The following is a 26,229-nucleotide window of genomic DNA, read 5'->3' as shown; positions in this document are numbered from 1 at the left end:
ACAAAGTCATGTTTTTCACCAAGTAAATAAGTCTCAAGAAGAGCATAAGTAAATAGAAAACATGTCTTTACCAAAAAGAAAGATATGGCAGGCAAATAAGAAATGTTGATGTAGCAAGAAGAAGAAAGGTCTAAGAATTTTCCACTGTAAGCTTAAATTGTAGCTTACTTTTGTGATTGGATAATAATGAGTGTAATACGGTGATGGTAGTAGTTATGATAGGCTATAGGCAAATGTAAAGGTATTGTGTATGGTGCTTATTGGTTGCTATGTGTTAAGGTACTCCGCAAAGAAAAGTATATAATGCTTTGTAACTTGAACAGAAAGTGGCTTCAGGTATGCCTACAGCTGGAGCTGGCAGCTGTAGGGCTGGCTCTGGATACCCACTCCCTGAAATGCTGTAACTTCGCCTATGCAATAAATGGCTTTCAAGAGAGACGCCTGAAGTCCAGACATCCTTCGTGAAACTTTCTCCTATACAATATAATCCAAAGAAAAGCAGGAAAACAATCCTGCAGTGAAAAAGTAATCGGCGGTGAGGCTCAGCTCAGACTTCAGCAGTTACCAACTTTAAATTATCAGAGCACTTTAGGCTGCGATAACATTACACTGTAGAGGCTTTTCACTAACCTTTCTTCTGCAGCTGAATTTCTCAGGCAGTAGAAAATTTATCTAGTGATTCAATTCACTGCAATCTCCTCCTGAGTCATTACTGGAGCAACTCCTACACAAAGGTTAAGCATTTTAAACAAATGGCTCTACCATGCCTGAGATGGGTTGCAAAACTCGGCAGCAACCAGACATTCAGACAAAAGTGATTTAAGTTTTCACAGGTGAGATGCATTTACATCTACTGATGATTTTATTTCAGCAATTCAGTGTTATCTTTCAGCCTCTTTGTATTCAGTGTGATGCTAACTGTGAATACTAAAGTATTCAGTGAAATGCTAACTTTTTATCATGTATTTGTAATATTTACTCATCTACTCAGATGAAAAAGACCTTGAATATTTGGAGAGCAGCCATAGCTTTCTAGATCAAAATACAAATGCCTTTACATTAAAATTATTAACTAATTTGAGCAGTTCTTCAGTAATGACAGAAGAGGAGACTACTGTCTCTCCCATGTGTGGAGAAGAAGCATTTTTGGTGCTTCTGTGTATTGTGGAAAGGCAGCTGTTCCCACAGAGGGCAGCGCCAAGTCAATTTTTTCTATTTCTGTAATATGCTTTCCCAGCACAGCACCTGAAGAGCTGCTTCTTTCTCTTTTATTTTGTCATTGTGGATGGAGAGTGGCAGACACGCAGTACCAGCACTCAGAGCACTCCATGGTGACAGGGTTTTTCACTCCGTCCTACCCATAGGCAGATAAAAGCTTTCCTTAGCTGAAGTGCTGCCCCAAAGATCTGCACTTGTAGAGATGCTCAGTACTTGGTCAGGGTCTAGCCCTGGAGACAACTGGCTCAGTATTAAGCCCAGCGGTCATATAGACGTCTACCCTTAATTCCAATTCTAGACTAATACCACCACTGCCTGTACAGCAGTAGCTAAACCAAATCCAAACTTTTTGTTGTGAGATAAACATTACACAGATTTAGCTTGCCTAATATTAATGTTTTTGCCCTGCTGTTCTTACCAACATCAGCAGTATTGAAAAAAGCAATCAACACATTATGATAAATGTGAAGAGTTTTGTTTGGCTTCCCAAGCAGCTCTGCAGGCATCTTCACAAAAGGGACAGACATGCTCCTGAAAACCAGGCATCTTCGGGGAAGGAGATGTAGCAAATATTTTTCAGTTTCAGCTCAGCAATCTTCTGTACAGAAAGACAACTCCTGAAGGAAAGGCAACCTCAGAGCTATTTTGAATAAATATGACTGGGATCATTGAATCTTTCTTCCTGTCCTAGAATGTGAAAAATGTCCTATGTGGGAGTGTGTTCTGTTTGGTTTGGTCCGGGTCTCCCCTTTGGTTTTGTATTATTGTAACATCCCAGTTGGCACCCTCCCAGTTTTATTATAATTATCCTGTATGTCAGTTTTGTCTCCTCCCAGGGTCCTGCCAATTGCTCTGGCGCCCCTCCCAAGCGTCTAGAAAGCTCTGGCTGGGGGGGCCCGAGTGATTGGCCCTGGGAAGAGAGTCCCTCCCTTCCTTTCCTATAACTGGATCCCCTGTGCCCTTCACCTTGTTTGCCACACCCTCCCCTTCCCCGATTGGTTGTTCTTGTGATCCCTCCCTTGTCGCCACCCCTCCATAAAGTCTCCTGCGCAAGCCTTTCAGGTTGCTCTCTGCTGGGCACCCCTGGTAGGTGAGGTTTCCTGTTCGGAGGCACAATAAACCTTCTGGATTTTACCCAGCATTGAGTCTGCCTCCTCCTTCCACCACCTGCCTCCATTGCCGCGGTCCTGTGGAAGGACCCACGAGCCAGACCTCTGGTCTCCCGGATTCTGGAGGCTGGCCCCCGCAACCTGCTGCATCCAGAGCTGACCGGGCTGAGTGGGAACTGCTCCGAAGGGACGCAGAGGCAGTCCAGTGCCAGTCTGTAAAAGTAATGGTTTTGAGAACGCCCCCTTTTTAATTTTTCCCCTTGTTCCACTACACCTGTAAATTCTTTGATAAAACTAGAATTTTAAAAGTAAAATCATAAAAAACCAGAATGGTTTGGGTTAAAGGGGCCTTAAAGATTATCCAGTTCTAGCCCCCTGCCCGGAGCAAGGACACCTTTTACTAGACCAGTTTGCTCAAGGCCCCATCCAATCTGGCCTTGAACACTTCTAGCATGAGGCACCCAAAACTTCTCTGGGCTACCTGTGCCAGGGCCTCACCACCCTCACAGGGAGGAATTTCTTCCTAACACCTAATCTAAACCTATTCTCTTTCTGATTAAAGCCATTCTCCTTTTTCTATCACTCTATGCCCTTTTCCGAAGTCCTTCTCCAACACTCTTGGAGCCCTTTTAGGTACTGAAAACTGTCCTAAGGTCTCCCTGAAGCCTTCTCTCTTCCAGGTTAAACACCCCAACTCTCTCAACCTGTCTCCATAGCAGAGGTTGTCCAGGCCTCAGATTATCTTTGTAGCCTCCTCTGAACCCAGTCAGTCCATGTCTTTGTTACATTGGCGACCCCAGAGCTGGATATAGCATGTCAGGTAGGGTGTTTCAAAAGTAAAGCAGAGGGACAGAATCCCCCTTCATCTGCTGGCAACTGTGCTAGTGATGCAATCCTGGACACTTAATGGCTTTCTGGGCTCTAAGTGAACACTGCTAGGTCAAGTTAAGGTCATCAGATTACACTCCCAAATCCTTCATCTCAGCTCTCAATCCACCTTCCACGCAGTCTGTGTTTGTGCTTGGGATTGCCCTGACCTACATGCAGGACCTTCTACTTGATCTTGTTGAAATCCATGATACATTCATGGGCCCACCTCTCCAGCCTGTGAAGGTTCCTCTGGATGGCATCCCTTCCCTCCACTGTGTGAACAGCTCCATACAGCTCAGAGACTTGCTGAGGGTGCCCTCAATCCCCATGTCCGTGTTCATAACAAAGTTGTTAAACAGCATGCTAATACAAGCTCCTGAAGATGCCACACCTCCTTCACAATTCCTAGAATTACTGGCAAAGATTCATTCTGTTTCCCACTCCCCAGAAAGCTCAGCTGACCCTTAGAAACCTGTCCCACTCGATGCCTATCCTCCCTCTTGCACCGCTTTCCCTTCTTCTGTTAAGAGCAGGAGGCTGATAGTTTGAGAAACAAGGAGCGCATCTCCGCGAATCCCATTCCCAGCCACCGAGGGATCGCGGTCCCCGAGCGGGCTTTGCCGTGACGCTCCTGCCCTCTTGTGGGCCAAGGGAGCCTCCTACCGTTCCTGCTATTCTGGGGAATGGGGGAAAATCACCTAAAACCCTGAATGCCTGGGATGGCTCAAAACCTGTCTGGCTCTGCCTGCTCCCCCGCACGCCGGGAAGCTGCGGAACATCTGCAGCGGCACAGCCAGACGGCAAAACACAGAGTTACTGGGGCTCCTGTAAATATTTGTTTTGCTCAAGTAAATATGCCTGTTTTCACACTCTCAGCCAAATTTGAAGAGTATGCATCAGAGAACTTAGCTTTATCTCAAGATTTCTTGGACCTCAAACCGAGTTTTTATGAGCTGATATTTTTTTAGCAGAATTTCAGAGAACTGGTGCAGTTTTTTCATTTTCCCTGTGGATGTGAGCTTCAAGAGTAAGGGAAAAATCACTGAAGGGAAGTAAAAACACACAGTAGAAAAGCCAGAGCTTGTCAGATGTCTAACTAGGAAGGAGCAGTGAAACTTTAAACACTCAATAAGAAATGTACAGAGATTTCAAATTTATCACCGCACCAGATTTACCTCTCCTGGAGAGACCCTATGAATGGATGGAGAGTAGTGGGGCTTCAAACATTTAATTTTTTTCAGTGGGAAAATTTAGAACAAACCAAACACTGCTGGTTCCTTTCCAAACTGCATGTTTTTTTCCATTATATTTTTGTAGCTAAATGCACTGACTTACTGAAAAGAGTTAGAGCTATCTTTATCTTCTTGTCTTAAAAAGTGACTGAGAAAATTCCAAGTGAAATGTAACCTTAGCCAAGGTCTAGTGCCATCTGCAAGTTAATTTGTATAGGGCACAAATCCTCCTGAAGCAAATTAACCCAAATCTTTTCCCATCTTTGGCCTGCTAATGGTGTTCAATTTGTTGCACTACTGAAAGAAGCCAGTTTGACTTTAAAACCAAAGCAAAACAGAAAAGCATAAATAGGTGTGCTAGAGCTTCTAACAGCTTTTTGGCTGCCTCTATGCAAACTGTAGATAATATTTCTCCTGAAATAGTAGGCCTTGGCTCATGGTCTGACTGTCTCTGCACAATGTCCCAAAGTAGACGGCGCTAACGCTATTTTAATGCACAGTTTGGCACTGACCTGGCCATACTCATAACACATGGATGGCAACACAGTAGAGCCTTGCGTGTCTGCATGCTGCACATGACACTTCCCAAAAAAGGAAGAAGAACTTAAATCTCAGGACTGAACAAGTTGTTCCATGCATAAAATCCAGATAAAGAGAGGCAGATTTTACTGGATGATGTCTCTGCAGCCCTGTACTTCCAGTCTCTTTCATGCTGTGCTGGCTCATAAAGGATCTCACTGGCACTCGGTGACCTCAGGTCTCAGCATTCCTAAACTTTCCCCCTCATGGCAGAAGAATGCAACATATCTTTTCATGTGTGATTTCTCTGTGATAGGAAACTTTGCAACATAAATCTGCTCAAGCGTAGATCCAGCCCTGAACCTAAGACCTTCATCTCCATGATTCTGTTAATGCCTTTAAGCATATTGCATGGGCTAGACTAGAGGGCTCCTTAAGATCCCACACAGCCTTATTTTCCTTGACCCTTCTAATTTCTTATTGTATCAGAAACTTCCCACTCCAATAGAGAATTCCAGCCCTTTTAGCAACTTTTTCCAAGCTCCATTAGAGCTTCACAACTCTAAATAAAATGTAGGTGGTTTAGTGCAGTCAATGGACTGCAAAGTTCCATAATTTCATTTAATCTTCTTCGCAGTAGTGCAATTCCCCTTCTAGAGCCCTGTCTAAAAGGTAGATATTCTTCTCTGTACCAGTAATGTCTCATCTGGTTACAGCAATAGACAAGACAGATGGATCCAACACCGAAAGTCCATTGCACCCAGAGGAGAGTGGAGCCAATGTCAGTCCTCCAAAACACAAAATGGGAGAGCAAGAAGGTGTTAAATGTTTCACAGCCTTTGCCTATTTCCTCTCAGATATATTGAGAGATATGAGATCAATTCAATTTTTTTTACATATTGCAATAAAGAAACACAAACATCCTCTTTGAATACCTTGAAAACACCTCCTCATTATAACCTACTGTGGGGCATTTTCAAAAAAGAACATTTCAACACGTGGGCCAGGAGTAATTAGACAAAAGCTGCTGATGCTCAGTTATACAAACTTATGGCACCTGAGGAAAGTGTCCACATCTTAGACATCTTCCAGTGCAAACCAGTAGCTTCAGACCAGCCCAGAAAAAAGGAAAAACAAAAAAAACCCCACAAGAGTGATGGGGCATTCAGTCACATACAGCAGACAAAAATCCCATCACTAGAAGGAAATTTCACTGCTGCCACACTGGGAGCTGCCTAGAAAAAATCCCTTGCTCTTACAGCTGTAATTACATAAATCCCTTTGATGCGTTGATCAAGAAATGCATCTTGATACTGATCAAGAAACAGTATTAGTTAGACCTAATCCACACTTTGGAGGCACCAGAAGGTATCAGCATGGCTCCAGGCATTTAGGGCAGCCTATGCTGTATGTTTCAGCAAGGCTTCCTTAATTTTATCCTCATGAGTTTGAAAGTATGAAGGCTGAGAGGAAAGAAAGAGGGAAGAATCCAAAATTAAAATAGCAGATTTTCAAATTTTACCCTTCCAGTACACGTTGTCTGGGAGGTTAAATACTACTGGGGCTGTTCTTAGGCAAATTGAGTACCCTGTGAATGTTTGTGCCTTTGAGAAAGAACATGGAAATATGGGGGTACAAAATAACCCAACTACAAGCACATCTATTTGTGTCTCTCGGAGCAGACAAACACCAGACAATTAATGGGCAAAGAGCTAAATTAACCCCCTTGAATTATTTACTGCAGGAAGGCGAAGTCTGAGATCCCTGGCACTTCTCCAGCCTTCTGTCAGCACAACTGGTTGCCCTGTCCCTCCAGTAAAAAACTAGATAGAGTGGGAGGCAGGCACAGACAGGAAAGGAGGGGCTGTCACTTGGAAAGTGCTCCAGGTGTTAGGCTCTGAAGAGTTAAAGCAACCAAAGGAATCCTAAAAAAAAACAACAAAAAACCAAACCAAACCAAAAAGTTAAGCAGCAGCTCACACAACAAAAATGCAAAAATTAATGAGATTTTTATAACCCCTTTCAAAAATTGAATATTTCAATTTTTAAATGTACAAAGACTAAAATCTTCATAAATTTCCTATTAAGAAACATCTGATGCTGTTTTATATTTTCCATTGAAATACATGGCATGAAGGTTGCCATAGCTACAAGCAATTTTTTAAATAACTGTTTTTCATCAGAGCAGCTGCAGTTTCCTACAGAAATGAGGGTGAAGTGGGCAAGCTTCAAGGACTCTGACCAACTTAAAATTCCTAATCAAGTGAGTCCAAGATTTTCATAAACACAGCTTAGATACTTTCAATATGGGTTCTGTTTTTCAGAGAAAATACCACTGTTTTTAACTTGGCAGCACCCCAGGAAATGCTGTCAGCACTGCCAGAGGTCTCAGTCAAGAGAAGAGCTTTGTTTTCATGCTGGAAAACATAAAAATTTCCACAGTTAAGCCCCAGCCTGGTACAAGTCCCCAGGCACCAAGGGATGTGCCATGGCCTAGGATTGCTCTGAAGGGCTTTCTGAATGAACCGCTTGAGTGGCAGCGGTGGGCCTAAAAATGCTCCAAGAACCAGAGATTTCTGTACCGAGGAAAAGCTCTTCCTTGCCTGAGTTTGTACAGGAAAACAGAGAAAAGAAGAAATGTGAAAAACAAGTGAAGCTGTAAAATGCTGGCAGGAGGCTTTCTGAGGAGGGGCTGTGATTTAGGTGGCCCTGCCTCCAATGGTGTTCAGTGGTTGCTGAGCATCATGAGGCTGTTTCTTCTTCTGTAGGAGCGCTCCCTGGATGGAATAGGCAGAGCGGCCTTCTCTGCAGCAGTGTGAGCAGAAAATGGACATTGCTGCATTGCAGGCGCCTGTTTGCGGGAAGCCTAATCTAAGGACAACATGGAGAGACTCCTTTCAACCTGTAGTTATTAACTGTGGCAAAATTCCTACAAAACCTCAAATAGATTCCTTTTTTGCCTTCAGGCAAGTATGTCCCTGTGTCCCAGTCCATAAAAAAGAAATAAATAAAGAGCAAAATTTCTCACAGGAATACCAAGAGATTTAACTCCACCAAAACAGTAATTTAATTGCTTTGTATAGAAGATGGAAGTGTTTGTCTGGGTTTGAGTGTTTTTCTAAAAAACAAATTAATGATCATTATTTTTTACACTATTATGAATCTGAAAAACCATCTAAATGATTATTGTTTTTATACACATTGCCTCATTTATCTATGACCTGCTTCTATGGGATACTTCCACAGCACAGTGCAAGTGCTGCCTCCTGCTCTGGTGGTGATGCTTGAAGGCTCATTTTACCCTGCCATCACCTGTACAGCAGATGAGTTTACAGGCAAGCAAGAGATATTATTCCATATCGACAGATCTTCTGGGCAAGGTAATTTTATTTCAAACGTGACTTAAAATTCCCTTCCCATCTTGAAACGACAGCTTCCTCTCCCAACGACTGTATTCTTTTTTGCTCCAAAATTCTTCTGGAATAAAAGACAAAGAAAAACAAAGGGGAACAAAGTCAGAAAAAAGCTTTTAAAAAAAGTTAGAAAAATGAAAGAAAAGCTATAATGGCAGATTCTTCTAATGAAATGCATTTTTTTTACTAATTTCAAGTACTCAAGGAAGTGTTCAAGGCCAGGATGGGGCTTGGAGAAGCCTGGTCTTGTGGAATGTTGCCCTGCCCATGGCAGGTGGTTAGAACTCCATGATTTTTCAGATTACTTCCAAACCAAACCATTCTATGGTACTGTGATTTTATGATTCATAGGTGTGGAGGCAGTTTAAGTCCTATCTTTAGCATGGAACATGGATTTTCTAAAAAGTGGAAAAGTTCCTCATTTTAGAAATTAGCTACTTCATGGCAGGCAGAAACATCTCAGGCACTCAGTGAGATCTTGGTACAGCCTGTCCAAGTGGCTTTGCCCAACACCCTTCTCCACATCAACAGTAAGTGATCAGAAAGTGGAAAAAAAGAATAGCTACCAGAAAGACAATCTAGTAAATATAGTTTATAATGTAAGTTATAAAAGTTTCTCCTTCCCAATGTGAAAATAGGCTAGCACAGCAGAGTGAAGGAGGGATGCCAGCGAACAGAGAATTCTGTACTAGAGTGCATGTATGTATCCTGTCAAAGGAACAGACCTTCCTGGATCTCTTGAGGCATTAACTTTTCTGATGTAGAGTATTTTTTCAAGGAAAGAAACAGAAAAAGCACAACATTCCATACTGTTGGGCTGCCAGAAGAACAGATTTTGAGTCATTGCCAGCTAGTGACCTTAGTCAGCAAATATGACTCCATAGATTTTCAGCCCAGTCTCTTCACCAAGGGAGATGAGAGGCTTGTGAAAGCTGTACAGGCATACACACTCTCATAGTGAAATGCTTTTTCTCTCGACTGTGCAGACATCAGGATTACTGAACCTGACATAAACTCATCATTTTCCTGGAAGCAAAAAGGGATGCTAGCCAAAAAGATGAGCCACAGTTGGCAAGAGCTGCCTCGTCCTGGATTAGCAAAGGGCAAGCTGTGCAGAGCCATCCTCAGATGAGTGTGCAATGCACAGCCACTGTTTGGAGATACCTGAAATGATCTGCTGAGAACACCTCCCTGCAGCCTGCACTGAGCCTCTCCACAGCACTCACCTGGCAAGGCACAAACAGGTTAAGGAAGAAACGCAGAAGCTTAAGGAGAGGAGGATGGGTGGGAGGCAGCAAAAGGGAGTAGTGGTCAATGCCACAAGGCACATTTTCCCCTTACCTGCAAAGTGAAACACACCAGCACCTAGAGACCAGCTGCAGCTCCTCTCTCTGTGCTGCTTTGCTGTTTGTTCTCATTCTGGTTTTGAAGCAGTTCATCAGGCCCTCCAGCACAAGAGGTTTACTTTTTTCACCAGATTCAAGCAGTGTCTTGGATCAAGGAGAACAGAATCCTGGGGGATGGGCTAAAAAAAGGAAAAAAATTTAGCATAAAGAGGGAGAGAGATAATACACTATATACTGGAGAGAAAAGCAAAAAAATTTCAAGAGATTTGCCCTGATAGAGGCAGGGTGGGATCAAGAACCAAGAAGTGGGGACAGAATGTCAGTCAAGCAAAGGGAGGGCAACAAACCACACAAGCAGTGTGGTGACACTGGGGCATGCTCATAGCAGTATGTAGATGTTTTTCCTAATTTGTTTGTTGTGAATAGTAAGAAGAAAATGGCAAGTTAAAGGAAGAAGTATGCAAGAGGATTCAGGGCTTCTACATTTTAAGTGTTTGGTCTTCCAGTTTGTTCATCTGCAAAATGTAGGTAGCCCTGCTAATGTGCCAGAGCTGTGCCGGGGATTCAGCCCGGGATTTATTAAGAACAAAATAAAGAGCCTGAGATCTGTGAATAAGCACCAGAAGGTGCTGTAGCTCAAGAGATAGAGAGAGGGTATATATTTTTAGGAAAACCTTTACTTGTGTCAAAAAGTAGTTTCAAATCTACACCAGCACTAACAAATTTAGATGAATTCACCTGAACACTTCTGTACTTAAAAGTACAATGAAAAATCAGAATTTCACTTTGGAATGAAACATTTGGGGCAACAGATAAATCCTCCAGAAGAGATGCTGTCATCAAAGTTGTGATGCTTCAACTTCTGGTGGTTGTGCACAGAGCTGGTGGATTCAGTAAAGATTTATATCCATTAATACACCCGGATGTGTTGTACATTTGATAGAGCCCTAGAAAAGGAGCCACTGGGTCATTTTACCTTCAGCACTGTGACCCTGCATTGCTTCTATGTGCAGGCTGGGGTGTGTGACCTGCAGACTGGGCCATCCTGAGGCTGCCCCAGTTAGAGTGAAGCAGAATAAATAGGTATATTGTGAGGCAGTAAAATGAGACAGACAGAAGGTACACTGGTTGAAACTGCAAGCTAAAAATACTTTCTATTCTGCTAGAAAGACACAGCACTGTCAGTAAGACAGCCTGAGACTTGAAAACTTATCTGGTTTAAAGATGTCAAGAATATTTCAAAAGAAGATGCCTTGTCATGAAAGGGCAAGCTAGCTTCAAAGGCAACTACAGTAGCCTGGGCCTAAGGAAGAACACACTGAATGGTTGGTCACTGCAGGGCTGAAAGGCAGGCTTGCATCTTCTTTCAAAATAGCTCTGTACCTATTCATTTTAATCTGTTCTCTCACCCAGCAGCAACTGTAGAGCACAGAAACATCCAGGCAGCTGTGAGAGGAAAAACACTTCGGAATAATGAACTCTAGAGACATCTTTTTCATCTACCATTTTCCATCTGAAGGCTATGATCAGAACATATACTTGCTCAGGACACAAATACCATCTAATTTTTCATTACACACAGGCTAGGAAGCTGTTTTCCTACATGAAGGCCATCATTCATGGAGAGGTGAAGCCCAAAGCTTAGACAGAGGTTTCCTGACTTTCACCTGGACACAGCCAGTCCATGCACTTGTGGAGGTCCAGCCCCATGCAGATATGGCCACCAACTTTTTGGTAGTGACATCCCACTTGCAGTTCACCAAAGGTGTGGTGACCTTGTGTGTGAATTTGTAGGGGGTGACGAACCACACTCTGGGGGTACGCATACAGCTCTCACCCACCCTGGTTACCCCCTGGCCCCTCCTGTGAGTGCAATCACAAGCATGAGTCATCATCAGAGTGACAACAGTCCTGTATTTTCTCCCTGCCTCCTTATGATAGTGACTTGTTCACCCTTCTGTGTTTTAACTACTTAAGCTTAGTTTGAGACAACATCACTAGTGCTATTATTAGTTCATTAATTACTGTACTCTTTTGAGAAAAAAAGCATTACTTATGCCACATTTTTGTTCTGTCCCATAGATGGCACTGCATAGACTCCTGTACTCCTTGATTTCATCCACGGCCTTGTTACCACCATGCACACACCACCTTCTCTGCTGCATCACTGCCAAGAGGCTGGGCTTCACAGTGAAGGAAGAGGATGAAGTTTTGCACCATAAGGCATCTAATATCCACCACGCTTCCTGCATTAGACATACTGTAAAATGTTCCATTGATATCTTGTCTTCTGTAGATTTTGCCAAATCTAATCTCAAATTTCTTTTTCTCTTTCTGACAGGGATAATAGAGGAAAATAAAAAGCAAAATTTTGATATTGTTGTTTGCTCGGTGTGTTTCTCCATCTTGTTTAATGAATATTCCCACAGCAGGAGCTGGTGGAAATGGTGAGCTCTTCCAAGAAATGTAATTTCTAGGCTGGTGAGCACAATATATCTCAGACAGCCACAATTGAAACTCTTCAACACCTAGGATAAAAATTTATGTTTAAAGTACATCAATATGAAGGCACATCTGTATCCACAGGCAACAGTGATTAATATCTCATAATTTTTAGTGTAAATGCATATTCAAAATTAAAGGCACATGGCAGTTTTAAGCTACTTAGCTGAACAGGATCTTCATGCACCTGAGGGATTTTAGCATTTCTATGCTTTTAAGAGCTTTGTAACATAGGGATAAGATCAGTGTATGATACACTTTACTGAGTTGGGAAAATGTAATTTAGAAGGTGTTCTTATTGCAGGAAAGTGGTGTGGAAAGCTCATTGGTAATCATACCTCTTTACATGCTCAAAGACCACAATTACTTTCCTGGTCCTGGAATGAAAAATTTTCACATAAGTCTACCAAGAAAAAACATCAACCTGTGACTTGAATGAATTGCCCTATAGAGGGATGTTTGTGCTACCGAGCCTTCATACAGCACACACATTGCCATCAGTGATTACACTGGAAACTTTCTAATCTAAAAAATTTGGGATCACATCACCAACGTCAAGAAAGAAAATCTGTGTTTCTATAAATGGGCTGCTGCCTGGTGCAAATGAATATTCTTTATGGTAACAACTTTTGTTGAAAATGGGTATTTGGCATAAGACAAAGCAAAAGAAGCAGTAAATGCACAGCAGCAGTACTAAGAGAGCAGGGCAGAGCAGATTATCATTTGGGAAATTTAGTGTTCAGCCCAGGGAGGTCCAGGTTTACCATGGTCTAAGGGAGCTCACCACATCTATCCGTAGAACTGCAACACTCAGCACTGTTTGGGGACCATCAGCCAATCAACAATATCTCAGGGATTTATATGTAGCCCTGATAACAATGAGAGGAAAGAACTAAGCTAATCAAACAGTGAGCAGCAACACAGAGCCTATGAGTTCAGAAGAGATTTAACCACTACACAGGTATTTAACATGAGAGAGCCAGGCCTTTGCAATGAACCGTCCTCGTTGAAATGATTCACATCAGTGAGTCTTCCTCTCCTGCTTGCTACTGTCACCATCCAGAAGAGGCAGCGGATGATCTTCTTTGATCTCCCGTGTATGCAAAGACAGAAATATCTAAGCTGAAGAACTGAGACCCATGGGTCTGAGAGCAGATTCAATTACAACCCATGGAATTCAGTTCTCAAAGCTGAGAATAAATGATATTAATTTTCAGTTTGTCACAATGAACGGCAGTATCTCATACTCCTGTTGGCTCTCTCCAGTGCCTGTCCTTCTTCCAGGGGCTGTAAAACAAAAGAGTTAAACCTTCACTGCAGCCAAATCAGCTGTACCCAGACTGTAGGTCAGAAGCAGAATAATGGCTCCAAGACACCTATTTTGAAAAATAGGGTATTTGATATATTCCTTTGACACGAGAAGTGGCCACACACACAAGCACAATATGCCCTAACAAGCTGCAGAATTCATAGTAAGAAGAAAAGAAATTTACAGCCATGGACTATAACAGTATAACATTTTGCACTTTTCTGGAAGCCTTTGAGAATTTCAAAGAGGTGAGTTATAGATTTCTTTCTTTTTTTTTTTTAAGTACAAAATACAGACACAGAGGCAAAATCCTCCAGAGTCACACAGCAACCTTGTTAACAAAATAATACAACCAGAAGTTCAAAAGAAAGAAATCTTGCAGCAGCCCTGCAGAGTCCTCAGAGTCTGGGTGTCAAAAAGGCAAGTAGAAGCCTTCAGCGTTACAGCTGCATGGTTTTGCACTGACACAACTTTGTCAGATGTGGCAGCCTTATCCCAGGGTGACAATCTCACCTAGAGGCAGGTGTTCTGGACTACTGAAAAGCACTGCTCAATCATACTGGAGATAAAAGCTGACATCTCCGACAAGAAAACACCTTGTCAGTTCTGCCAAACCTAAGAGAAGTCACAAGTTTCATTGAACTACATATCCCAAAAGGGGAATTTTTGAGGAAAAATAGGTTGGATAAAAATTTGTATGATCTATAAATTAGATGTTATATAGGACTATGTATAAAGAGCATCGGGTAAGTTATAAAAAATAATTCAGATTTTTTTTAAAGTTTTAAAGATACTTCTTTGTGTTCCACTGAGATGAGGTCTCAGAAAAAAATCCCTTTGGTTTCAATGAAAAGAATATTTGGTCTGAAATAAAATATTTGGATTTCAAGGGGATTTCAGATTAAATCTTTTAGCTTTAAAAATAAAATTTAGGAAATTTACTTAACAGAATGGTTCAAATAGAATTATTTTGATCTAGCATTGATTTTATTACATGTATTTTTTTGCAGTGAACAATTGTTGATAACATCCCATTCTACTTTTCCAGTACCTCAGCCCCACATGCAGCCCCAGCAGTGCTGTCAGAACAGGCAGCAGTGTGCCTGTGTCTTTACAGCTCTAATTGCCTTCTCAGGCTGCTGCACTAGTCAAGAAAACAACAGAAATCAAAAATATGCTTCTTTATCTCTTTCTCTTGCTGGGAGGGAAACCTCTGAACAAGCATATTTGCAAAATAACTGTCTTGTGGTACCCACAGCCCAGCTCAGTCTTACCCATCTGTCATTTGACTCTGTAAGACAGGAAAGAAAAATCAAATTAACAAAAGTAACATCTTGTTAAGGCCCTCAAATAAGACACAACTTCATCTGCAACTTTGAAATAAGGTACTGTAGCAATAAATTTTGCTTGTCTGATGTTTCTAGTTTGTCACTGGAATACTGCTTGCTAAGATCTTTGCTGACTTAATTAAGCAAGACCTTCACTAGCAGTGTGTCCCTTCTGTGGCAATCCCTCTTCCAATCCCAAGCAGGAAAAAAAACCTAATGGTCAACAATTAAACATCGTATGTTAAAAGCAGAGAAAAGGTGAGGAAGACGAAAGGGTGAAGTGCCTATCCCTTAGGACAGTCTCCCCATCCTATGAAAAGTCCATGTCATTTCTATAGAGGAGGAGCTGGCACTACCTGGGCACCAGTGTGGTTATCACCCCAGCTGGGGACAGACACCATCATTGCACAATCAGGCACATAATGACAATGTGAAACACCCTTCCTTGAAACAGAGAAAAAAGGCTTCAGTAGCTCTAAGCTACCCCAGGCCAGAAGGGCAGCTGAGCACTTTGGGTGCTCCAAACGCTGTGCTCACAGGGAACTGAAGTCCCCTGCCCCCCTGCCTGGGTGAGGTCCTGCCAAGCTCCCTCTTCCAGGGAGATGGGCTTGGTGAGCAGACATCCCCAAGACAGGGAGACAGGTGAAAATGCTCTAAGATTGCTCCACTCCCTCTTAAAACTGTGGGATGGATCTGTCCCACAGGTGTCCCAGTGGAGGACAGCACAGCCCAGCTCTCTACCAGCACACATGACGTTTTAGTGAAAAGCCTAAGGAAAGGTATGGAAGGGAACATCCTCATAATTCTGCAGCCATTTTCCAGGTAAGTTGGCTTTACAGGTTTTTTACCTAAGTAGGGAAAAATGTCACATTCTCTCGTTCAATTTTCCTGCAGATTTTAATATCACTGCAGTGCACTAGTTGTCTCATCTTAAAAAACCTGATGCCAGTTTCAGTCACGTTCTGCTTTGACCCTTTATCAGCTTCACACGTGACATTCTCAATCCTTTCAGTGTCCTTCCCAGAATAATTCCCTCTCCCTGAGAACTCATTTACTCAAGGATTAAATTCATGCATTTGCAAACAAGACAGCCCATAAAATTATATTGTTCTGCTTTTGCAAGAGGAGCAGCGAGGCAAGTCTTTTCAACGGGCCATAAATCTACTTTAAAAAAAATTATTTTTTTCTATTCCAGCAAACTCTTTTAGTACCTGATAGCTTGGCGATCTTATTATACCAGATTTAAGAATTCCCACAGGAGAGATACTTAAGAGACAACCATCTTATAAAGTTTTAGTGCTACACCAAAAGGCCTTTTCAGAGTGATTAAATAATGTTAACTGCCTGAAGAATATATTTCCATAAGTTTTCTTTTTAATTAAAGAAAAAGGGAAACAGAACACACAGGAAAAGAACATAAAGATCCTAAAGCCATCAAATTAACGATGGCTTACAAATGCGATGTGTAAATTCTCTGCATTTTCTTTACCATTCCCTACTTTTATTCTCTATGCTGTTATTACAACTGTCCTTTTTAATAAAGCATCTACATTTGTCTGAACATATAACCAAAGAGTTAGATTTTAATGCTTCTTAGCTAGTCAGTTATCTACTGTAGCTTCACATGAAATCCAGATACTACGCAAATGAACTCACTCTGGGTGGTAATTAATTTACACCGATAGGAAACTTGAAATAAAATATTAATATGGTCACATTTCATGACGACCATGATATATCTTTTTCACCCTTATTTAGTTAAACACATTGTCCCCACAGCTAGCAGAAAAATACATCTCAGAGCTACACTGACAGCTGAGTAGTTGAAACAAGAGAGCGAAATGGAAGATTAAATCCGTCTAGATATTTTGAAATTTTTTTTGAAAAGCGGAAAACTCACAGCCAGAAAGGAGCACAGTGGCACCAGAGGCAGACAAACACTGGAGCACAGCAGGAGCTCGCAAGTTTAGCGGTTCTGGCTGAGCTGCAGGGCAGAACTGAGATTTCAGTGCAGGCCATGGGCCATGTGCTCTACAGAGCAGTGGTGTCCTGCAGGGGAGTTCTGTTCGCTGGGCATACCTCGTGCATCCACTGCAGCAGCTTCAGATCAGCCTCACACTGAGAAGACCTCTGCCCAGTGTAACGAACCCAGAGCTCAAAATCTGAAACCCAAACTTTGGTCTTCTCCATTTAAAAATCACCCATTTTTTTATTTCACCCTGGCCCACCTTTTCCCACTCAGGCCAGGACAGGCAGCTTCATTTGCTCTCCATGGTAATTCCAATTCCTGTAGGAGCTGCCTGGTGTGCTGGGCTGTGGGGAGCCTGCCTTGCCCTCACAAGCAGTTAACTTACACCAAAACCAATCACACCTTTCCTACACTGATGAGATCTACTTCCATCACTCCCATCCTCAGCAGAGCAGCTCTGCCACAGAATAGGGATCCACAAGAAATTCTTTACTCTGGTGCTTAGGTACAAGGCAAACACTTCCCATATCTTAGCTTTAAATATTGTTACTCTCTCTCAGTAGAGCTTATATGCAAGTTTACAGGCAGATTGCTCACACACAGCTCTTTCCATGCTCTATAAAGATCATGTTCACCCATGAAAAACCCAAGGCCAAAGTTTCAGTGCAGGCTTAAAGAAAGGACACACCTAATCTGTGCTCTTGAGCTCTGCCAGTATAAAACAGCTCACATCAGACACAGATACACTGGTGTCAAGTATGCCCTAGTCCCAGGTTCTCCCCATATCAGTCAAGACTACAGGCAACGCCAGATGAGGAACTGTAGATATTCCTTTCCCTGAACCCTTCAGAATGATAAATGCAACAGGTCCATAATGCCTTCGTCCCTTCAAATGCACAGACACTTTCATTGTTCGCACACCACTGAGAAAACATTTTTTTTAAAAGTTAAAACCAAATCTGGTCTTGTTAATTCTTATATGAAAAAAAAAAATCCTGTCTCATGATGAATCTGAGTAGCCCAAGCACATATTTTGGTCTTGCCAAAAGCAAGTGCATTTCTTCCCAAAATGCTTTATGGAACTTCCAGTTATTTTCTGGCTGCATTTTCAGTTTTAAGTGATAGTTACATTTCTATTTTCAATGTCTATGCCACAAATAACAAACTTTCAATTTCCTCTGCTGTAGAATTATTCCACTCTGCTTATCTTGAGGTTCAATTCTCGTCTCCATTTTAATCACATTTTCCAACACTGTATTTTGTGCAACAAACCATTTTCCTTCATGAAAGATAAAAATGATTGCAAATTCCATTTCATTTTTCGACCAAATTTTACTGATTTTTTTTTCTGCATTTTTTCACTTAATTGGAGAAAGAATACATGGCAAAATACACACTAAGAAAAATAACATTTACACCATCAGCCATCTATATACATTACAGCTACTTAAAACACTAGTATCAAAAGTGCATAATGAGAAGTTATTTCATATTTTTTAAAAGCTCCGGCCAGCAGCAATAATAATAAAGACTTCTAATACTAAGTATTCTTTTTAGTAATCACTATGCAATTTACTTACAATGTAGTTGCAATATAGTATAGTTTCATTTATACTCAGCCATAATAAGTCACAGCCCTGGAGACAATTTCAGCAAGCTTTATGTACTGAACAATACAAACTTTTGTGGGCTCCATGTTCTGGCTTATTAGAATACATTTTCAGATGACAGGATGAAACTTAGTGTAGAAGAATGTAGCAGTCTAAAGCACATATTCTGCACATTGATGCAACTGCAGTAACAGCTGTATTAACAGTGCCCAGATGTTGTAAGAAATTGGAAAGCAAGTTTTCACTGTGCTAACAAGGGCAATGAGGACTGAGATTTAAAAGCCATTGCAACTGTGTGGAATTCAACCTCTAGCTCATCTTTCTAATTTCAGGAATAAAATTGTATTGTAAACAAAGAAGTAGTTTCATACCAGCTGACTGAGGATGAAGGAAATTCCTAACTCTTCAAATAGAGAGCTGTCCCAAATCCTTTGTCAGGATATCTGATCACCATGCCCAGGGCAGATGCTGGAAGTGACACTTGCGCTTTCTCCAGTAGTGTGGTAACTGTTCAGTTCAACTAATTCCTGATAAATATAGTGGAATGGAGCAAGCTCGAAATGACTTGTCAATCTGTATGTTTCAAAAATAATCTAAACACCCAAAATAGGAAAACAGAAAAACCAATAAAAAGGAAGGAGTAGATGGCCATTTCTTATTCCTTCCCAAATTACACATTCTAATAATTAAAAAGTACTGGCAAAGTTTCAGCTGTTGAAAGTACACAGGTATTTAGAGTATTTGTCACTACATAACTACTAGACTATATTACTAATAAAAAATTGTTACACTCTGTATAAGCAGTTATAAAACAAAGAGGCAAACATCAATTAATCACCTTTTTGTAATCCTCCCATTACATACATCAACTAACTCACATCCTCTCCCTGTTTAAATAGTTGTTACTTAAGTGGGTTAAGATACAGATTTAAAAGAAAAAAATGAATATATAAAAATCATAATTCAAAGAAAATATTAATGCACATAATGATACCACCACCCCTTATTTCTGAATTCCATTGGATTTCGAATAAAGTCACAACAGCATTAGAAGGACAAGAAAAAAAATTCCTGTGTGGAAGAGAAGCACTAGAAAATGTGCAGATTCCCTGACACAACAGTATTTAAGTAATTCTAAATTTCTCATCACGTTAGCATAAATATAACTCAAAACTACTTCAAAGACTTGATATTTCATTATATTGCATTTACAGAATGTAACTCCATCGAAGCTGACAGAACTACCCTGGTTCAAAACTGGAGGAACTGAGGAAGAATTTGACATTTTGATTTAATCTTTAATGTGCAAATTACCTTTCACATATACAAACAAAGCGTACTGGCACTCAGGCAGAAGATAAACATGTAATAAATCAGCTTACCTTTTTTTTGCCTATTAGTCACAGTGGAATTTCCAAAATTAATTTTATTTTTATCTTTTTGCCACTCTTCAGCTTTTTCTTTTTCATGTTCCTTCCTCATCTTCCATCACCACAGGTTTGTATTTCTCGTTTTCTATTTTACATCACTCCATTTTCTTCTCTACAATGGAAAAGCAGACAGCAGGCACAGAGACACTGCCGGCCCAAGGTAACCTCCTCGGACTCCCACAATCTGGAGGATCTGATTCTCTCTCAAAAACACTTAAACTTTATAAAAGGAAGGGAATCAAAACTCATTTGCATATAGGGTCGTTCCATCTCTTCAGCTCACATGTTTACAGCTCTGGAAAGCCCCTTTCTGATTCCTTGGCTGATAAAGAGCCAGGAAAGTAACTCAGCACAGGGAGAGGTGAGAATTGTTTTGCTGACCTTGCAAGTTGGGCTATGCTAAAGCACTCCATTAGCCTTGCTCGGAGGGCCTAGCTGGGAGATTTGCGTTCTGTTTATCCTTCAGATTTCAAGGCTCAGACCATGCATGCAGAGCTAAAGACTTAAGTCAGAGAAATCCCCACTCTTGCGCAGGAAGACGCTCTGGCCAGGCGCTTGATACTTCAGCTTCCTCTCTATATACTCCGCGGTCTCATCTGGGGACATCCTGAAAACATTATCAGATGCCTAATAAGCTCTTTAACTTTCAAGTACTTAGTGATTCAGTTTCGGTCAAAACCTCATTTCAATACATTTTCAAAGTCTAAATAAAAAGTGAGACCCTAAAGGAGAAGAGATTAGACTTGCAGCCTAACATCTCTGGCATCCAAAACAATGGGACTAACATTTGATACTAGCATAAACGAATCTACTTCTCCATACCTGCACCAAGATAATCAGAGTGCATGTTCAGCTTACTAAAAAGGAGTGGAATTAGATGTCTGGTTAATTAATGCTTTTATTTATCCACAGACAACGCAGCAGAAGCAGCAGCAGGGATTGCTTACTCCATTCCAATGTTGTTCACCATTGACACGAGGCAGATTGTTTCTGAGAGAGGGGTTGCTTAAAACTCTGGTGCCCACTCTCCCCATGGGCTTTTCTGGCAAAGCTGGGAAGTGACAAGACTTGTTTTGTTTCATGTAGACTCCCATATACCAGGCATTAGACAGATTTTTCCAAACCCCATTCACAGACTCAGAACAGGTTGACACCATTTAACCCTGTGGCTTTAGCCTTGGAAGAGTAAACCTCCACCACCTCCAACATTTTCCAGTTCAGATGGGTACTTTGTGAGGATTCACCCAGCGGAAATCACACCCTCTCCACTGGTTGTCTTCATCCCAGTCAGGCCAGGGGACTCTTCTAGGATACATTCCAGGAGGTTCTCCTTCACACAGCTTCTGAAGATGAAGAAATGCGCTCCATCTATGAGTCTGGAAGCACCGAGGAACATTTTCCCATGTATTGCATGTCTGCAAGCAGACAGAGCTTAATCTACTTTCCACTCCCAGCACAAAAACGTATCAAACACTTTTCATGACTGCTCTGATGTTTTCTGCTGTACTTGCCCTAAGGGTTACCACAAAAGCAATGCACATGTATGGATCAGCTACCTTAGAGAAGAGGAAAACTTGCAAGATCTTTATTGTTAATAACCACATTCCTCTGAGTCAGTACAGAAGTTCAGGCTGTCCATATTCAGGGCAGAAATATGTACCATCTACTGTTTCATCCCAAGATCTGGTTTACAGACCTTCAAATAGGCTAATACACAAGTTGCAACTCACTAGAGCAGAGGTTTCAGACACAAACCACTCACCATTTTAACATCCACATCAAAATATATAACAACAAAGGCAGATCCACGGACACTGAGTAGACCCAGATGGAAAATAATCCCAACGTCTTAAAAGCATGTAAAACAGGGATTTTGCTTTTCAGCAGCATGAGAGATCTGATAGGCTAAAAAAATACCATTGCCTGAGCTCTCAGATGCTGCCCTGCATCATGTCTGGGCACAGAGAAGCCAAGGCTCTAGCAGGATTTATCAATGTGGACGCTTAACTTAATTTGAATGAGTCGTTGCACAGGAAGAGAGGAACAGTGATATCTCAGGCTGAGATTCAGCTGTGTTTGCAGCGCTCACTTGTACAACTTCCAAAATGCGTCGTCACTCTAGTCTCGGATTTAAAAACTACTTTGTAAAAGACACTGAACTAAATTCATCTATTCTCTGCTGAGCAGTACATCCTTGCTGGTTCGTTAAGTAAAGGCAATTCAAGTTTCCTGTGTCCCAAAAGATGGGTATCATTATGTGCATGTATCACAGCTGGATAACTTCAAGCAGAGAGAAGCTGTAGAGAACCCAAGGCCCTTGGTGAGAGCAGCAGATTCCTCAGTCCTCGGTACATCTTCGAAGCAAAAGTAGGAAAGTGTACAGTAAAGCCAAAACACAGTGGCCTTTAGAGAGCAAGGATGACAGGACAGGTTCTTCACTTTGCTTGTGAAACAAATGCAGGGACCAAAGGGGTCGAGGAAATGTTGTGCACTGCTCCTGACAGCTGACACCAGTCAGGACACTTATTAACATCTTTGCATCTCATCTGGAAAGTTCTGACCAACTGAATTTCTTTTTTGACATGAAGTCTAGATCTCTGCCTAACTGAGTGGCTGGATTCTCTTGAGGCAATATTATGTTAGGCCAAGCAAAATAACACTACAGCCCTGAGTGCAGCACTATCAGAAGTGGTCATGCAGTGCATTTTAAGGCCACTAAATCACAGCCCAAGTGCCAGACCACCTGATAGTTCCAGCTTCTCTGCTCTATTTACTGCTGTTCCCTGTATTCCTTACCAAAAAGGCTGACTTCCTTCTTTCACTGAGGCAGAAGGTCTTCCTAGAAGGGAGGACCTCTCCCAAAGTAGTTAAAATCTTTACAGGAGTATAAAACATGCAGGCATCAGAGATAAATCATGTCTTGTATATAAAACATCTTTCACAAAAATACAGCCTTCAGAAAGCAGAGTAGACATATAGCGATTTCATGCATGATTTCATAAATCTTTCATCCCTGCTTAGAGTATTTCTTTGTGACAGGCAGTGAGGTATGAGTTATGAATTCCAAGATGAGGTGGAGCTTAGTTCCATTGAACACTACAGCAAAATCCGCATTATTTTGAAGAAACTGGAATTTCTCCTTCAATACTCTTAAAAGCAAACTTTCACTTGGTTTCACATGAGACGTTAGTTCTGTGGATCTTTTTCTATGATACAGAGCCTATACACATACATATATTAGTCTTTATTTTTGTACATCTAGTTTTCTGTTTTCTTTAAGCTGAATTGACTTACAATTCTGATTTCTGTCTTATTGCTTTAATAGCCAATACATTGAAAAGAGCTTGGGCTGACAGAGAAACCAAGGAAATACTTTATAAAGCATGTACCTTTCATAGATCATTTTGCACATTTACAAAGTCTATGGTCATATCACAAGCCAGGTAGTATTTGATTAGCCATTTCACAGCCCATTGTGACAGGCATATAAATTATGACACTGTGCTTCTACCTCTTATGCAAGCATTGAAGAGCTGTCAGGCATGTCCAGGTAGCAGAGAGGAGACGGGATGGTAGAAATAGCTCTTCTGTGTACTCCTGATGACCTGTGCAGCCTCCAGAAACCAGAGGTCTGATCGTGGACAGGGCTCACAAAAAGGGAGTAACCTGCCAAGACCGGAGAGCTGCAGCTACCCTCCATTACATGTTTTTCTAAACTGGGAAATGTTCCTAGTAGGAAATGCTTGCAGAGATTCATACAGAGGCATTAACCTTCCCCCCAAAGCCTGTCTGTGTACATAAGTGCATGTACATGCACATATTTCTTATCCTAAAGGGGGATTTTTGCTCCGCAGTTGCACAGAGGGCTGTATTGCTGCCAGAACAGCCCACAGCCCCTGCAGCTTTGCTCTGTGTCCTTCATGACAGCCAGATTGCTTGTCCCAGTGCCTTGAAACCTTGCCAGAGTTGTTCTACTCAGGTTTGTCATTCTCTTAATTACTTTCCTGTGACTGGCTTTAACATCTGTGAAAACAAGTCGGAGAGCTAGTGCAACAGAGTCAGACCCCACACGAACCACAGTGCACGCAGACCTCTACACCTGCATCGTGGCCCCCATCTCCTCTCATGCCTCCCTCCCCGGGACAAGTCTTTGGCTTGCCTGCACCCTGCCCTTGAGACAAACAGTTCTCCCTGAGATGAATGCAGAATTTCAACAGGTAAAAATATTCCACTGCTGCCTGTCAGCCAGCTCAAGTGAAAAGAAAGTGCTGCAAAATAGCAGAAGGCAGCATGGTACAATTTCCGCCACAAGCTTCATAAATGGCTGCACTTTGCAGTCAGAAGTTAGAAAACAGGAAGGTTTCAAATGAGTTACTAAGGCAGGAAGTGAGTCAGCCCCGAGCAAGAGGGACAGCAAACATCAACCCCTTCCACTGCAGACACCCAGCCACAGACATGGAGCCAGGCACCCAGAACCAAGAGTGAGTGAGCCTGAGAGCAGAAAGCATCAGCAGGACAGGAACAGGGAGGAAACAAGACCCCTCTTCTCCAACCCAAAGGAGGGAAGATTTTATCCATCCAGAGGCCTATCTGCTAACCAGTCTTTCTTCTCCTTGAAACCCTAACCACCAAGCCACCAGCCCTTCCCCTCCTGTCCCTGCCCAGGCACACACACCAAGGCCTCCTGTGCAGTTCCACTCAGGAGAAGCTGAAAAGAGTCCTGCAGAACAGCTCAGCTGTGAGTAGGATTGCAAGTCCCCTCAAGCATCAGGGAATTTGAACCCTGGCTTCTTGCTCACTCATTTAAGTATTTGCTGTTGGAAATAGAAACATCAACACTTCCTCTTCAGCTGCCATCCCACTCTGCCCGCATCCTACATGAGATGCAACTGCTCTGGAAACAGTCACATCAGCCTCCACAGAACAAGGAGGCCAAGGAGCATCTTAGCTTAGACATAGAGATTTTACCTGCTTGCCTAGAAACAGATGTTTATCAGAGAATTCATCTGCAGCAAACAGAAGAGCCATAAGCCACCAGTGCCACCGCAGCTCAGCAGCATTATGGCAGGAATTCCAAGGATTTGCATTTTGGGGATACATACAAAAGAAGCCCCAGTCCTTTTTTAGGTGTACCTCCAGGCACAAAAATTACACCTATAAATAGAACCTAGGTACTGAAGTCACACAGGCAGAGTTGAAAATGAAACTCTAGATACTGGACAGTATTCCCCACCACACAAAAATGTTGTGCTCCTGGTTGAAGTGCCAGAAACATTTGGCCCTTAAGCCTGGACAGTCATACAAGCACTGAGACCCTACATGGATAACAAATCCCCCCCCAAATTTTGCAGGTTCCTAAACAGGGTAGAATACCTTAAAGATTAGCTGTTCCACAGGTGATGCATCCAGTTCCTAATATGCTGTCCTCTGTTTCAAACAGGCTGTTGAAGATATTAGGAAGACAAATGACGTTTTGCTCTCTGTGTTAATCAGAAAGCTAGGATGCTAATCCCAACTGAAAAAAAAAATTGGAGGACAGACAGAATTGGCTGGGTTCAAAAGACCCTCGCCTGTCTTCTTTTCCTGATAATAATCTTCTGTAAAGCATCAAATCACTGTAGCAAAAGACTTAAAAATCAGAGCATGGTCACACACACACCATGTGGGGGAACCAAGGCACAACTGAAGAAGAACATAAGCTTCCTCAAAGCAACTAGATTTCAAAGCAAAGCATTTCTAGATCCTTCCTGGTTTCAAAAGAATCTCAGACTAAGGCATGGAAAGCTATGCACAGAAGAAAGCACTTCAGAAGAAGCTTTTTAATCCTTGAAAGAAACTGTTGAGAACTTCTTATCTGAACAAAAAAAAGGCTGGAGCAAGAGTGGGTAGAAGGTAAAAAGCAAAATCTGGAACCTAGTTGCAACTTGCAAGTTTTAATTATCTTCCAGTGGAATAATCATTCTTAGAAAAGCGCTGTGCTGTTGGAATCAAGGCTTCCACAGGAATGCTCCCATTCTCATTTTCATTTTGGCTTTTTTCTCTCACTCATGCTTCAAGAGGTCAGCAGGCTCCTGGAAGCAGGGGGCATTGCATTTCCAAAATGAAGTTTTGTAAACTAGTTTACACAGCAAAGTTTTGTAAGTCAGCTTTGGAACTAGAAGTCTTGGTTTCATAATAATGGGACTCTTAAACTGACAATTTTAAATACCTTAAAAAAAATTATAACCTCCTTCACAAAATCCAGGGAAGGAAACATAACAAGCTCTACTCCAAGCAAAGGATCACACAGCTGCTAAAAACAGCTCTCAAAGGTTGTGTATTATTTAAGAAGGAATGTGATAGGCAAGGACTAGACAACACCTAAACAGCCTTAG

At 41.8% G+C, this 26,229-nt stretch overlaps 1 long non-coding RNA gene across 3 annotated transcripts; it reads right to left on the bottom strand.

Annotated features, from left to right (window-relative positions):
- Positions 1-8,052: 8,052 nt before the first annotated feature.
- LOC138118233 (uncharacterized) lies at positions 8,053-25,934 on the bottom strand. Of its 3 annotated transcripts, none has more exons than XR_011155046.1 (3): positions 25,229-25,934; positions 9,703-9,886; positions 8,053-8,425 (listed from the first exon to the last, which is right to left on the bottom strand). It is a non-coding gene; the product is annotated as an uncharacterized lncRNA (long non-coding RNA). The 3 variants fall into 3 exon arrangements; XR_011155048.1 differs by lacking the exon at positions 25,229-25,934 and adding an exon at positions 19,808-20,047; XR_011155047.1 differs by lacking the exon at positions 25,229-25,934 and adding an exon at positions 18,797-18,962.
- Between the last annotated feature and the right edge of the window lie 295 nt (positions 25,935-26,229).

Source organism: Aphelocoma coerulescens, chromosome 13 (assembly GCF_041296385.1).
Source record: "Aphelocoma coerulescens isolate FSJ_1873_10779 chromosome 13, UR_Acoe_1.0, whole genome shotgun sequence".
Lineage (NCBI taxonomy): Eukaryota > Metazoa > Chordata > Aves > Passeriformes > Corvidae > Aphelocoma > Aphelocoma coerulescens.
The sequence above is the reverse complement of the archived record's forward strand: the minus strand, read 5'-3'. Positions and strand labels throughout refer to the sequence as shown.